The 14785-nt window shown below is 42.7% G+C and overlaps 1 non-coding gene across 1 annotated transcript; it reads left to right on the top strand.

Moving 5' to 3' along the window:
• The first annotated feature begins 4042 nt into the window (after nucleotides 1-4042).
• TRNAL-CAA lies at nucleotides 4043-4151 on the top strand. Its single transcript has 2 exons — nucleotides 4043-4080; nucleotides 4106-4151. It is a non-coding gene; the product is annotated as a tRNA-Leu (tRNA).
• Nucleotides 4152-14785: the final 10634 nt, after the last annotated feature.

Genomic DNA, 14785 nt, shown 5'->3' with positions numbered 1-14785 from the left:
GTGGGCAGAAGGTGGAGCACCAAACATTTTGGACTTCAATTCCCAGGAACCCCTCCCAGCATGCCCCGTGTTCAGGAATGCTGGGAGTTGAAGTCCAAAACATCTGGAAATCTATTTCTACCCACCCCTGTTCTAGACAGCAGCCTTCAACAGCCTGGTGCTCTCCAGATGTGTTAAGAGCACTACTGGGAGAAGGCTGAAGTCTACTACACCAGCACCCTTCCCCCAGGGACGATTCTGTTTATTCTCCATGAGAAACTTTCAGAAGGCAGTATCGGATCCGTTGTTAATTAAAAGCCTCACCAAGCCCCCTGAAAAAATGTTTACCTTGCTTTAAAAAACAGAAAATTAGGGGACTCTGAAAAGCAATGTAGGAAGAAATAACATGTCTTGGAAAAGAAATGGCCTTACAGCCCCATGCCTCATCTTTTAACCAGATCCATTCAGCTCCATGCGCTCCCCCCCTCCCCCCGCCCCTGGTGGCTATTTGCCCTCTTTAGAGCAGAAGCAGGCAGCCTTCAGGCTTGTGGGATCTGATTGTTCACCTCCACACTATAATTCTGTGGTCCACCAACCCCAGCCAGACACCTGATGCTGACAGAGTGTAGAATCATAGAATAGTAGTGTTAGAAGGGGCCAGAGGACCATCAAGTCCAGCCCCCTGTTCCGTGCAGGACTCCAAGTTAAGCCACCCCTCTCAGATGGCAATTATCTGTGGCACCCCAAGAAATGGCATACGTGCACATCTGCTTTTGAGCTTACAGAAGCCATGGCTTCTAACACAATTCTCTAAACTAGCCAGCAGAGCTGAACAAAGACATGGTCAAAATTGATACTCCTGATTTATAGATGATGACTTCTGAGGCTGAGACATAATCCATTAATTTAGCACATTTGTAGCCGTGGCAGATATTTTTTTCTTTAAGGTTTACTTGATCATAGTGAAGTGCATCTGACATCCCTGGAGATCTATTACAGCAAAACATCCAAAAGGTTACCGTCAATCCTGATCTATCTTTCCTGAGTTAAAGAAATGCGCATAGCTGCTGTGCTTAGGGGTTTGAGAATTTTCTTCCAAGCAAGATAAATGTACTTTGCTCTTCTTTAATTGCACTTTGCAATGTCACAATCACATTTTCTTAGGAAGGCTTTGAAGCTGCAAACTATTCTAGTTTTGCAGGTGTTATTCCCCCTCTGCAGGATTTCTAAACTTAGTGTTTCATAATTTCACTACTTGTATTGAACCATTTTTATTATAACAATGAAGTCTGGTTTTGTTGGGAGAGGACACAGCTCGAGTACAGGTGCTTTGCAAGCAGGAGGTCCCAGTTTCATTTGCCAGCATCTCCAGGTGGGGCTGGGAGAATCCCTGCTTGAAACTCTACAGAGGTGCTGCCAGGCAGTATTGACAAAATTGGGCCAGACAGACCAAGAGCCTCACTGCAGAGTGTGGCAGCATCCTACCTTCTAGCAAGAAAAACCAGAGAGAGCATGTACAGTCCAAAGAGCATTTGCAGTTCATTCTGACATACAGGAAATCCATGCAAGTAGCCCCCAGAGAGACTCCAAAAATGGAGTTTTTCTTTACACTTTTATAACCTGTAACAAGATTCTTTTATAACCTATCCACTACACAGTTTGGAGGAAGGGTGGTGGATTAGGTGGGGGATCGGGTAGGCAATTTGCTATAGACACATGAGAGTGAAGCAACAGGGGTGAATGTGATTAAGACACACAAAACAAAAAGAAGAACCTTCCGGGCAGGCAAACAATTAGCATATCTAAGAGTGTACTGAACATGACAGAAAACTATTAGCAGTTCTTTATTTATTAGATTTCTATCCTGCTTTTTCTTTTTTTTTTTCTTGCACTGGACTCAGAGTGGCTTCCATCATTCTCCTCCTCCTGCTCTCAATCTTATCCCCACAACAGCAACCCTGTGAGGTAGGTAGGGCTGGGAGTCTGTGACTGGCCCAAAGTCACCCGGTTGGCTCCCTGGCCGAGTGGGGACTGGAATCCGGATCACCTGAGTCCCAGTCCCACTTTCATGACCCCCACACCACACTGGCTCACATTTCTAAGGTATGCATGGGGAGCAAGACTTGTGACATGGATTCCTATTCAGATCAGGAATCCCATCTTAAGTCTAAAGCTGTTCTTACGACATAAGGCTTATAGCAGCTATATTATGGCAGGGCTTTCACTCATTTTGTCCTGACAGTTCCTATGCTGTTTATTAATTATTCTTCTTTTATTCTTGTACTGTTCTTTTATTTCTTCTCCTGTTTCATTAAGCAATCCTATGCTTATCTGCTCTAAAGAAAACCCTGTAGAGTTCACCTTTCCACCAAAAATGGCACCCAAGGAGGCTCCCAGGCAAAAGTATATAGAATTACAGTTTTATCCTTGTTAGTTGACATGAAGGGGGGGGGGGTCTCTGGCTCTTCAAATGGACTGCAATCCTCATTAGGTCAGGCCAGCATCTGGAGAACCACAGGGTTTCTAGCCCTGTTTTTTTTAGAAAAGATGAGACAGAATTTTGAAGAACAAATGAATATTGCATAACATCTCAGTATGCTCAGGAAAGAATTCTTGGATAAGGGGAAGGTACAGAAAATGGCAATGACATAATAATAATAATAATAATAATAATAATAATAATAATAATAATATAAAACCACCTTCCATATATGGAAATCATAGATCAGGCTTCCCCAACCTACTTCCCTCCAGATGTTCTAAACGACAAATCCTAGCATTCCTGCCCAGTGGAAGTGATGGCGTCAATGCAGACTGAGAGCTCCCAAGGTGGGAAATGCTAGGCTAAAGCATTTGAGTTGGTGCCGTTTTTTCCAATTTAGAACACAACTAAGGGCACAATCATATTCAAGTTTAGTCAGGAAAAAAGCTTTCGGCTCCCAGCATGCCCCAGTCAGTCTAGTATTGCTAACTCGAGCATGCTGGAAGTTGTATTCCTTATTATTCATTGAAATCATTATAATTAATAGTATTTATTGTAGCAGTTGTATTTAGTATTGTAGGCCTTTTAATGCTGAAATGTGCATTGGATTGCATCTCAAGGCTTGCTTACCTAGAAGCAAGTTCCATTGATCTTCATGGGTTTTACTTCACAGTAGATGTTTATAGGATTCTACTGGAAGGAGAGGCGGTATGATAAAAGTTTATATATTATTATTATTATTATTATTATTATTATTATTATTATTATTATAACAACATTTCTATGCCGCCCCTTGCCGAAGCCTCAGGGCGGCTTACAACACAATAAAATACATTGAAATACAATAGAACATAATAAATTACCACAAAATACAAAAATACAAAAAATACACTGAGATAGAAACATAATAATATAAAATTAAAATTAACAGTATAAAATAAGTAAATAAAGAATATAGGAGGAGAAAAGAGAAGGAAGAAGAAGTTGCCCTGGCCAGATCATTTATTTTAACAACTAAAATGATGAAAATGAAGGAAGGATTTCTCCCTCTCTACACTGGGGATCATCCATTTAAATCACTTGGCAGGAGATACAGGACAAAAGCAAGAAAGGTTTTCTTCCCTCCATGACAATACGGATTTTGCTGCAGTGATGGCAATGGGATTTGGCAAATTAATGGAGGGCTGCTTGATAGAGCTATCAGCCATAATTATTAAATGGAACGTCCAGTGTCAGAGGCAGTAGTTTTGGAAGACCAGCAATGGCCAGGCAGGCTATTGTCCTCCTGGCTTACATGTGGGACATTCATTCTTATAAAAGCACTTACCATCTTGCTATAAATTTAACAGCAAAAGCTGTAGAGAAAACCAAGAGTGCCATCTGTTGGTTTCTTATTGTTATATGCCATTAAGTCATCTTTGACTTTTGGAAACCCTATGAATAAGTATCCTTGAAGATGACCAGTCCTTGACAGCCCTGCTCAGCTCTTGCAAACTCAAGGCTGGGGCTTCTTTCATGGATTTGAGCATCTCACATTTGATCTTGAGTGATCAAGCATCTCACATCTGATTTGATATGCATGTCAGGATGGCCGAGTGGTCTAAGGCGCCAGACTCAAGGCTTGTACCTTCCCTGCTCTGGGTGTTCTGGTCTCCGAATGGAGGCGTGGGTTCAAATCCCACTTCTGACAAATCACATTTTAGGTTGAAATTTTTTATTTAAATAAAAACGTACTACAAAAATCACATTTTAGGGCTTCTATCAACATGTAAATAGCAAGAGGAAGGGGAGACAGGCAGTGGGACCACTTAATAAGGAGGAAGGGCATCCAGTGACTGATGTGAGGGAACAGGCACAGATGCTAAATGATTATTTTGCCTCTGTGCTCTCCCCAGTGCAGGGTGGGGGAAATCTGCATAGGAGATCAGATGAGACCAGGGGCACAGATTAGAATCACCCCCCTAGAAGTCGAGGAGCTCCTCAGGGCACTGGATGTTACAAAGGCACCGGACCCTGATGGGTTACACCCGAGAGTACTTTGGGAGTTGGCAGGGGTTCTCTCATGCCCGCTGGCCTCAAACCATTTTTGAGGTCTGGTGGAGAATGGGTGAAGATCCAGAGGACTGGAGGGTGGTGTCAGTAGAGGGAACATGGGGAATTACAGACCAGTTAGCCTTATGTCCATTGTAGGAGAAACAATGGAAAAGTTCATAATCAAGAGATCTACTAACCCTAAATAGGGAAGGGAGGCCACACAACACACCTTCTGCAAAAACAGCTCCCACCAGATGAACCTTCTGGAATTCTATGACAAGGTTACGAGGTGGCTAGACAGAGGGGATGCAGTGGATGTGGTTTACCCGGATTTCAGCAAGACCTTTGACAAAGTGCCCCATGATATCCTGGTTGAGAAACTGAGGAGTTTTGAGATAGACCAATGCACTGTCCGGTGGATTAGGGCATGGTTGACTGACTGAAAGCAGAGGGTAACCATTAGTGGGGAATCACCAGGTTGGCGGCCAGTGACAAGCGGGGTCCCCCAGGGCTCTGTCCTGGGGCTGATCCTGTTTAATCTTTTCATCAATGACATGGAAGAAGGGGTGAACAGTCTGCTGATCAAATTTGCAGATGATACTAAAATAGGGGCAGTGGCCACAACTGAGGAGCAGGTACTCCAGATCCAAAAGGATCAGGACAGACTATGGAAGTGGGCAGGAGACAACAGGATGGTGTTCAGTGTGGATAATGCAAGGGCTTGCACTTGGGGCATAGGAAAGGGTGTCATAAGTACAGGTTAGGGGACAAGTGGCTGGAGAGCAGCACTTGTGAAAGGGATCAGCACACAGGGGAAGGAGGCAGCACAAACTTGTAACATGAGCCAAACTGTTCGCATTTATACCATTTCAGGAAACGTGTCAATTTCAATTCTGAAATTACATTTTTTTCAGTATTTCCAAATTTTACCACTGCCCACACTGCTGCTTTTCTGCCATACTCCAAAATGCCCCTTCCATTTATTTTATTTTATTGGCTCTCTGTCACCTGGCAAAGACCTTTTTATTTTAACAGACTTTTAAACTTCATGTTCAACTTACATTATAAAGTTGCATTTTAAAGCTTTTTTAAAAAATCAGTGGAAGTTTATTTTGTCCATGAGGCTGATGATTCTAATTGACCAGGCAGTGATGCTTCAAAAAAAATGTCTTTCTTTGCATGTAATGTTTCCTAAAATGCTTCTTTGGGCTATCTGTTTTGGTAAACCAGAGATGTGGTTGTTTCAAGCAGCTCTTAAGGAAGCATTAGAAATAAGTGAAGACTTTTCCTTTAGGGTAAAGGACAAAACTAATACATTGAATTGAACCCAAAAATGAATAAATACCCAATGGAACTGATTCAGAAAGCAAATCTGAGTGCCTTGCTCAGGGGTTCCCAAAATGGTGTTCATGGATACCCATAATTTTTGTTCTTTTCTAAAAGATATGTACACCGATTTGTATGACATGTATACAACTTTCTAGCATTTATAAATAGACTTCAAGAATAGACAAAATACTAAAATAAGTATCAGTTTGAAGCTGGTTTCTATATACCACCTGTTCAAATACTGAAAGGTCCTCAGTCTGTTGTTTTATAGGAGGTGAGTGCTTATCCATCCAGTCTTGTGATATCAATCTTTTACTTGTGAAAAGGGTACAGAGAATCAATTTGTAGACCATTTGATAATTTCCTTGAAGCAGATAAATACTTTAAAAGACTGTGTAAAACAGTTAATATGTTTTTAAACCCATTCTAGCACAAAATGTATCTGTATAATAATCTCCCCTCAAAAAGGAACAACTAGAGAACATTGTCAGAATGTATGTTTAAAAGTGGCATTAGATGTACTGTACCACCATCAATTAGCTGAATCAGACAATCCCTTATTAAAGTACACTGTGTACAATAGACACAAAAGCTTTTGCTGAGTAGGACACAGCCTAAGTTCCATAGACCTAGGCCTAGACCTTACAGGTAGAAACCAAAGTGGCAATCCACTGATAGGCATTTTTGTAGTGATGCTCACAACAGTTTCTCAAATTCCCAAATATGTCCATGGATTCCAAAACTTTGGGGACTGGTGGCCTGGATTATCCTTCTATAGAGGTTAGCTATCAATGGCTATTAGTCATCATGGCTGTCTATAGTCCAAGTGTCAGAGGCTCCAAGTAGCGGTTGCTGGGGAATCCAAGCAGGAGGGTATTACTGCGCTCGTGTCCTGCTTGTGAGCTTCCAAGCAGCATCGGTTGGCCCCTCCAAGAGCAGAAGGTTAGACTAGATGGCCTTCGCTCTGATCCACACAACTCCACTTCTCTTAGTCTTAGTTTCCAAACCATCTTCAAGGATAGCCACATGTATAGCGGCTACTACTCTATCCTGGACTAGACCAGACCAAGGCATGGATTGTGGCAGCAGTCAAGCATTCCCCACTCCGGCTGCAGCTGCTGAAGCAGCTAAATCCAGCACTGGGTCCAAGAACCAGTTCCAATTCCTCAGAAGCAGAGAGAAGGAAACAGAGGCCCCCCCTTCATCTCCATTTTATCTACCAGCCCCAGTTAATCCCATGCCACTGTGTTTGATAAAATTTGCAACAACATTTTATGCAATATTGGTGGCTGTCTCTATAGCGTCACTACAGCTAAAAAAAAAAAAAAAAAAAACTCCTTTATCACAAAGTTAGATTTCAGCACTCTCCCAGATAAAGACAAAAAATACCTCAGTTGTGTTTCTGTGTCCAGCACTGACCACAATGAATTCTGATGCAAAGAACTCTTGGCTTCCCCTCAGCCTCCCTGCTCCCACTCAGTCTTTCCACAGATTGGCCATCTGATTTTTCTCTTAGCTCCTTGGATGCCTCTCCTCCCCTCGATGCTGTTAGGGCTCTAGCTCCAGGGCCGCCAGACACTGTTCTTCCATTTCACTTCAATGTAAATGGGTGCTGGCCCCACCCTTTACATCCTGTTCCCATGCCGGGTATTGGGGCCGAAAGCCTGAAGTGGGAGAACTGGCTGTCTGCACACGGGCTTTCAAGGTTGATGGGGGAGTTGCACTCTCTTTGCACTGGGGGAGTTGAGCTTCTTTCTCCCCCAAGGCCAAATTGCCTTTGGGCAGAGCCAATTTTACCTTGAAGCTCTTACTGCCAGTTATGAAGCCTTTGCAAGGCATTTCAACCTTTTAGAATAGAAAGAGGGCATACAAATGACTCGTGACCTGGGAAAGAGGATGTGGCCTTCTCCACATATTTGTAGGGACCCCTGTCGGGCCAAATTTGGCCTGCAAGTCAAATTTCCATTCTGCATTTCTGCTGTAAATGCATGGAAAATGCTTGAGTCCCACTGAGTGGATGGCGGAGCGCATGGCCAGCAAGTCACAGATCAGCAGGGATGGGGCCAGCAAGCCCTGCCCTGCCCTCCCCATCCCGCAGTGGCCATGACTTGGGGAGAGAAGAGCTAGAGGGGTCTGCACTTGCACTGAACACCATTGGACGAGACAAAACTACACCAAGATAGTTGTGGTGGTCCACACGGAAGAACCCACCCAACCTCAGTTCATTGTTACAAACTTTTCATTGGTTAGGATTTAACCCTGCTCTATGCACTTAGCAGAAGGAGGTGGCAGATGCTGAGGGGGATAAAACGGACAGCATGACGCCAGAATGAGAGCAGGGAACGCTCCTTATACTGAGAACTCACTGCAAATAGAAAGTCAGCACGAAAGGTAGGGTTAGAACCATTCCTCTGATGTGCCAGTTTATCGATGGACAAGGAGTCTATTGAACGCAGGTGGGCATTTGAAGATGGTCTTATTCTACTACCTAACCTGGCACTGTCCATTCTCCTTCAGTACTTCACTGCATGTGGAATCTAAATATTGGATTCAATATAAGAAAGTAAGCAAAGAAGGGATTTGAGGAATCCTATTGCTGTTTCCAAAATTTCTGCTTTGCTTGCTTTGGAATCATAGAGTTGGAGGGACCTCAAAAGTTCCTTGGATTTTATTTATTTTTATTTAAAATTTTTATATCCAGCCCTTGTCTTGAATAATATTACTCTTATTCTTTATTATCAACACTGGCTGGTTTTGGCCTGTAAAGCCCTGAATAGTTTGGGACCATATAATCTGAAGATCTGCCTTATACAATCCAAACATTAAGATTAGCATTGGAGATTCTATGCCCTGGCACTACTTAGAGCCCTTGGATGTGGGATTGGTTTTCTTGGCGGTGTCCACAAAGTGACTCTTTTCTTTAGAGAGATCATATACCTTTACCACTACTTAATTTGGGGGGAAAAACCTTAAAAACTATCATGTTGTGCCTCCGGTGCTTATAAACCATTAGTCATTGATGCTACTGCTATGCTGTGTGTATATTTTATTGTATATTTATACCTTTGTGACTTCCTAAACTGTCTTGCAAAAGAAATGTAGGACATTCACTTACGCTTCTTGTCCACTTGAACTCATTCTCTGGTAGAATGAGTTTAAGTGGACAAGAAGCATCAGTTTTGTGCTCAGTCCTATTTCCCTCAATTGGCTGCATTCCCTGACAAAAATAAATGTATAGGGTGGGATGGGGGAGGGGGTTAGGCTGCTTGACCTAAACCCATTCACCCCTATTGCCCAAGCCCCATGCTGAGAGAACTAATTTGTTGAAAATGTTGCAATACAGAGCCTCCTGTCTCTCAGCAGGGGTTTGGCTCAGAGGGCTAAATTGTAGGAGCTTCTATTATTTTGCATTAACAGCCCCATTGGAAACAAGCCCCATTCGGAATCTATGTGCCACCTGAGTACACCTTCTTAACAAGGAGGGCTATGAATTAAGTTACAAGACAACCTCAAATCCTTAGGCAGGCTGGAGGCTCAAGGAAAGTCAAGAGACTATAGGGGTAACTTGAATAATAAAGGAGAGAGGCTGAAAAAAAATTCAGCAGCACAATCACAACCAGGAAGAGCAAAAGGAAGTTATTTTTCTCGGGATTACTCTCTTCATAAAAGAATGCAGGCTCACAAGAAGAAAGCAATTAGTCCCTTCAAAAAGCAGCTCTTCTCAATCAAAACAAAGCACTTGGGGCACCTTGTCAATCAGCTCACCCCACCTAGAGGGCCGAAAGCCTTTGGTATGAAAAATGAGGACGCAATCCTGAGCATTTAGACAGAAGAAAAGGCCTACAACTGCCAGCTTTGTATTTTGTCTAATGCATATGAGCTCACCCTTATTTTGGGGATGGGAGGAAAGAAATTATATCCTTATATAATGGCCCCTCCTTACTAAGGCCAGCCTTTCTTTGCTTTTCTTGCCCCTAGCAAGTAAGTGTCTCTTTTGCCTTGCTGTGCACAACATTTTATTCAGGTGAGCTGTTTGGTGAGGAGGGTGGGAGTTGTAATCCAATACATCTGGAGGGAATTGAATGAGAGAGAAGACCGCTGCAAGTTAAAGGCAACTGCATGTCAGCGGCATATGTTAACTGAATGTGTTGACATTTTCCATCCTGCAACTAGTAAAGTTCCTTTTGAACTGTTGGTGTCATATTCTAGAGGGTGGGAGTTGGCAATCAAGCCTGCACATTACTCAGAAATAAGGCTTACCATGTTCAAAGGGCTAAGAAGTGGCTTGGACTGCATTTATATCTTTAACTAAAAAAGGACAGATACCCTCTTTACATTTAAAGAAACAGAGAGAACAGGCAGAAAAAAACTATTGTGCAGGGTGAGCAAGGAAATTGTAAGATTACTATTTTTCTAACCAGCCTCTGAAGCTGTGCCTTTAACACAGTAACCCAGTTCTCATGATTAGCTGGGCTACAGGTTGTAGAGTGTGATGTACAAACCTGAACCAGGTTCAAGTCCAGGTTCCCTCATGAAATGAGGAGAGTTGGTGTGGGGGGGCAGTGGTCTTCCTTGTCCTTTGCACATTTGTGAGTTCATTCGTTGCAAGCTGCCCTAAAAATCTCAGTTGTTGAGTTCGTCAGAACAAATCACACAGGGCTGGCTGCAGTCAACAGGCCCCGCTCCTCAGTGGTCCTTCCTCTTCCTCTGTGGTCACCAGCTGCCACCACTTCCTCTCATCATTGCTAGTTTGGTTCCTTGATAAGCAGAGAACTGGTGAAGACACAGGCAGTGTCACTTAGTGCTGCTCCTCCCCTTCACCACCAGAACAAGAGGCAGGCGCATAAGTGGGTTCCAGTAGAGAAGAAGAGATCTTGGCTGGGGGAATCAGTTGAAGTATGGGCCTTCAGCAGTTGCCCAGTCATGCTTACCTTTGACACTGGCCATGTGACACAGGAATGTACCAAGTTGTGATTTATTCATCCCCCTTGCCATCAATTAACATCCCTGTAGATGGTGCGGGACTGAGCTCAGATATTTCTGCAGTGTTAGAGGGAACGGGAAATGATTCTTTAAAAGGGCTTATTATACCTCAAGCATTCCCTGCTATGGAAATAAAATTGATAGGGGGTTTGTTTTGGTTTTTTTTTTTTTTTTGCACTGCTGATGAGTACATCAGAGATAAGTCACACGAAGTAGTATGATTACAACTGTTCATACAACACTGTCCTTACTAAAAGGAAATTCAGCTTAAATTTCCTCTTTTGGTGTAAGGGATATTTAGAAATATGGACCTCTCTAAGCTAACACAATACCCTGCTGCATTCAACCCAGGAGGGGGCTAACAGCGACTATTAGCCATGCTGGTTGTGTGCTACATCTGCTATCCGAAGTGGTACGCCAGCGTGCACCAGTCACTGAAGAGCTCGGGAGGGCAGAGGTCTCGTGCCCATTCTACTTGAGGGATCCTGTGGGCAGCTGATTTGCCCCCCGTGAATGGAGTGCTAGACTCGATGGACCACTGGGCTGATCCAGCATTGGAATCTTCTTACATTCTAATGAGGACTCGGCCCACTCCATGTGGCCAGAATGAAAGGAACCTGAAGATCTTCCCCAAAGAACCTCCTCTGAGCTCCCACACTAAATGCAGTAAGGCGGTGAGCTATGAGGAAGAAAGCGTTTTGGTAGTGACTGCCATTTATGGATGAGCCTTTCCAGAGATCTTGCCTGGTGCCATATCTGTGGTCCTTCCAGAGCCAAGTGAAGACTTATCTGCTCATTCAGACCTTTTAAGTAACCGGTTTCCTAATCTGGGAGCCTCTGGTTTTTAAATCAGTTTTCCTTGTTAGTCTTTGATAATTCTTACTGCTTGATACTATGTTTTAATGTTGTTTTGGAGCTGCTCAGAGAACTTGTGTTATGGGACAGCCCTATCAATACACCAAGTAAATAAATATGGAATATGGTGCAGGGGAAGAATGCTTGACTGCATAAAATACTGAGCAGGAGCACATTTTCCTGCAGGACCACTGTCTGCCCAATGCCTTGACACAGATGTTGCAGGCAGAAGAGATTACTGACCCCCCCATGCAGCCTGCCCCACAAATGGTCCGGAGTTTGGGGTACATTCATATGGCTGCAGGGGTGGGAGGACACAGAGCTCCACTTGTTGGAACTTAAGTGTCCTGACCTGCCATACAGAAATCTCCACCACCCACCCTTTATGAATGAGTGCTCTGTCAGACTGTAGTCAGCTTTCAAACTCAGTTGCAGATTCTTCATATATCAAATTTGAATATCTTCAAATATTCTTCATATTTGCTATATGATCCAGTACCCAAAGCTATCTGCAAGGTTCACCATATGATAAAAGAAAATAGCAAAGCATTACCATACTTTGAAAACCCTGTTTCTTAATCCCCAAAGCATATATATTTTTCTAAAATCAAGAATTTGATCCCATCTTAGGGAAGATGCAAGAATCAACCAAAAACTTTTGTCTGATTGAATGCTCTTTTGCATTTTTAGAAGGGATATAGATCTATATATGACTTTCTTATAATGTCACTAACCACATTATAACCAGGGACATACATGGAATCGGAACAAGCTACATGCCCAGACTACCCTGGGAGCAACAGGGAAGGCAAAACTTGTCATGTGTAAAGCAAGTCTAAGCATACAAGATTGGCTGAAAAACTGCACCGGCTGCAAATGAACCAAAATGCAAAGAGCCAAACTCACAGTCAGCAGTATATTGGCCATGCTTTCTTGGGGATGAGGGGTCATGTAGTCGAACATATTTTGAGGGCTCCAAGTTGAGAAAAGTTGCATTATTTGGAGTGGTGGTAAGAGAAATTTTATTCAGTTTGTGAAAGACCACCTCCTCATGCATATCCAGGTGCAAATTGTTTAGTTATCAGAGGCCTACTAATTTGATGGGCACTTGCGACAGTGCTTTTTCTCTGTTGTAGCACTCCTACTTTTGCCCTCCCTCCCTGAGGTTAGACTTCTCTCTTATTTGTTAGACTGTGTTCCCTTGTGCTTTTAACTGTTAATACTATTCTCAGTGTTTCATGCACTACATTCTTTTCTCCAGTTTTATTTACCTTTATGAGGTATTGTTTCACTTTTATTTCATTTCATCTAAAATTGTATGCCAAACAGAAGAGTGGGCAATTCATAAATATATTAAATATTTCTATCTTGTAGTATACTTAAAAGCTTAAGTTTGGTGGTTAGAAGCAACATTTTGCAAAGGATACTCATGATTGTAACTATAGCCCACTTCTGCTTCTGAAGAACTATAAGCATTGGGGGAAATATAATTTACAAAGTGTTGCACCCTCCTTTTATCCCGCTGTCTTGGCTGGAAGCTTTGGGGTGAAATTATGTTCCTCAGTTTAAAATCCTAGAAATGCATTCTCTATTTTGATAGGCTGCATTTCTCTGATTTCCAGGGCCACTGCAGACAGGTAAAGAAGACATATAATGCCCACGTGTGCCCTCTTCTAGGGAGTTTAGTTACCCGTTGCTTTTTTTAAATAATGCATGTATTAGAACAATGATCTTTTGAGCATGCAAGAAGCAAGAGCGAAGGTTGGATTTAGGCTCTGATTTGTAATTGATTTTTATTATATTAAAGGATTAGCAAAACATATACAAATGTCATTTACTACAATCTATCTATTAAAGGCAAAAGTTCTTTCAGATAATAGGAAATCTGTTTTTATGACAACTGTCATAATAGGCAGGGAGTAGGAAGTAACTTCAGCCAGTCAAAAAAGTTTCTGATCAAGACTGTAGCCCAGATTGGAACAAATTTTACCTCAAATACACTTGGTTCGTAAAAGGTTTGGTGGGTTTTGTTCGTGCTTTAACTATTGTTCAACCCCAAAGGACACACGCTCTTTTAAGAGAACAAAGGGATAGGGGGGATGAAGGCAATGAAGCTCAACCAGTAGAACCTGTCTTTTCCAAAGTTAAATTTGGACACTATTAAAACCTAACTTCCACACATCTTAGTATCTGCAAGGACAGTCGTGAAGGTTGAAATCCATCTCAAAGTGCAAGGACACAAACAGGACACTTTGCTCTGAGACATAATCAAAATTCTCCCCTGCAATGAAATGGCAGTCTGCATTACAGACTTGGGCTCAGGCAGCCCAAAAAGGAAGGAACTGTAGGGATGCTTCATTTTAAGATAGTGGTTTTAAGACTGTTATCCATACATCTGGACGTGACACATGGTCAGAAGAACTCTTGGGCCAAAGCAAAACAAACTGTCACTTAGCAGTCTCCATGGGGCTGATTTGCTTGCTGGAAGGAAAGAAGATGGACAGCATTAATAAGCTTTGTTTTAATGCGCAGAGCAAGCAGTGAGGACAACAGCTACAGAAGAAGTCCTCGGCATTGGAGATGGCAGCATTGCAGATTCTGTCCCTGCCCTCTGCTCTGACATCCTCTGCAGATTAGTGTATTGGGCATCTTCCACCAGGAGATTCAAAGGTGGGTGAAGAAGGGGATCATGTAAAAACAGCTTTAAAATTTTTTAATTGAATAAAAATTGCAAGAACTAGGAGCTCATCTACCATCTGGCCAGAGCAATATGTCATATGCAGGCAAAAGGAGACAACAATCTGGCTCACACTATAGAACTGAAAGGTACTTTCCATACTTTGAGAAAGGGACAAAGTTAAAATGATGTAAAGATCCATATGGCCCTCCCACGATACCCAGCAAAGCAGTCTGACTCGTGTGCACATAGCCAAAGGGGATGAAAGCACAGACAGACGGGCAGAGACAGGCATTCTTCCCCCCACCACCCCAGTCAACAGTTCCAAAGGAAAATATCCTAACCATCTTGCCAAGGTGCTGACAAGGAGATATTTGTGGCAGTCCAACCTGGATTGCTGATGCTTTGTGCAGGGACAGAAGAGGGAGATGCAGTGAGCAGTGCTG

This window comes from Varanus komodoensis, unplaced genomic scaffold, assembly GCF_004798865.1.
Source record: "Varanus komodoensis strain SLA01 unplaced genomic scaffold, ASM479886v1 scaffold6_4, whole genome shotgun sequence".
Taxonomy (NCBI): Eukaryota; Metazoa; Chordata; class Lepidosauria; order Squamata; family Varanidae; genus Varanus; species Varanus komodoensis.
The sequence above is the reverse complement of the archived record's forward strand: the minus strand, read 5'-3'. Positions and strand labels throughout refer to the sequence as shown.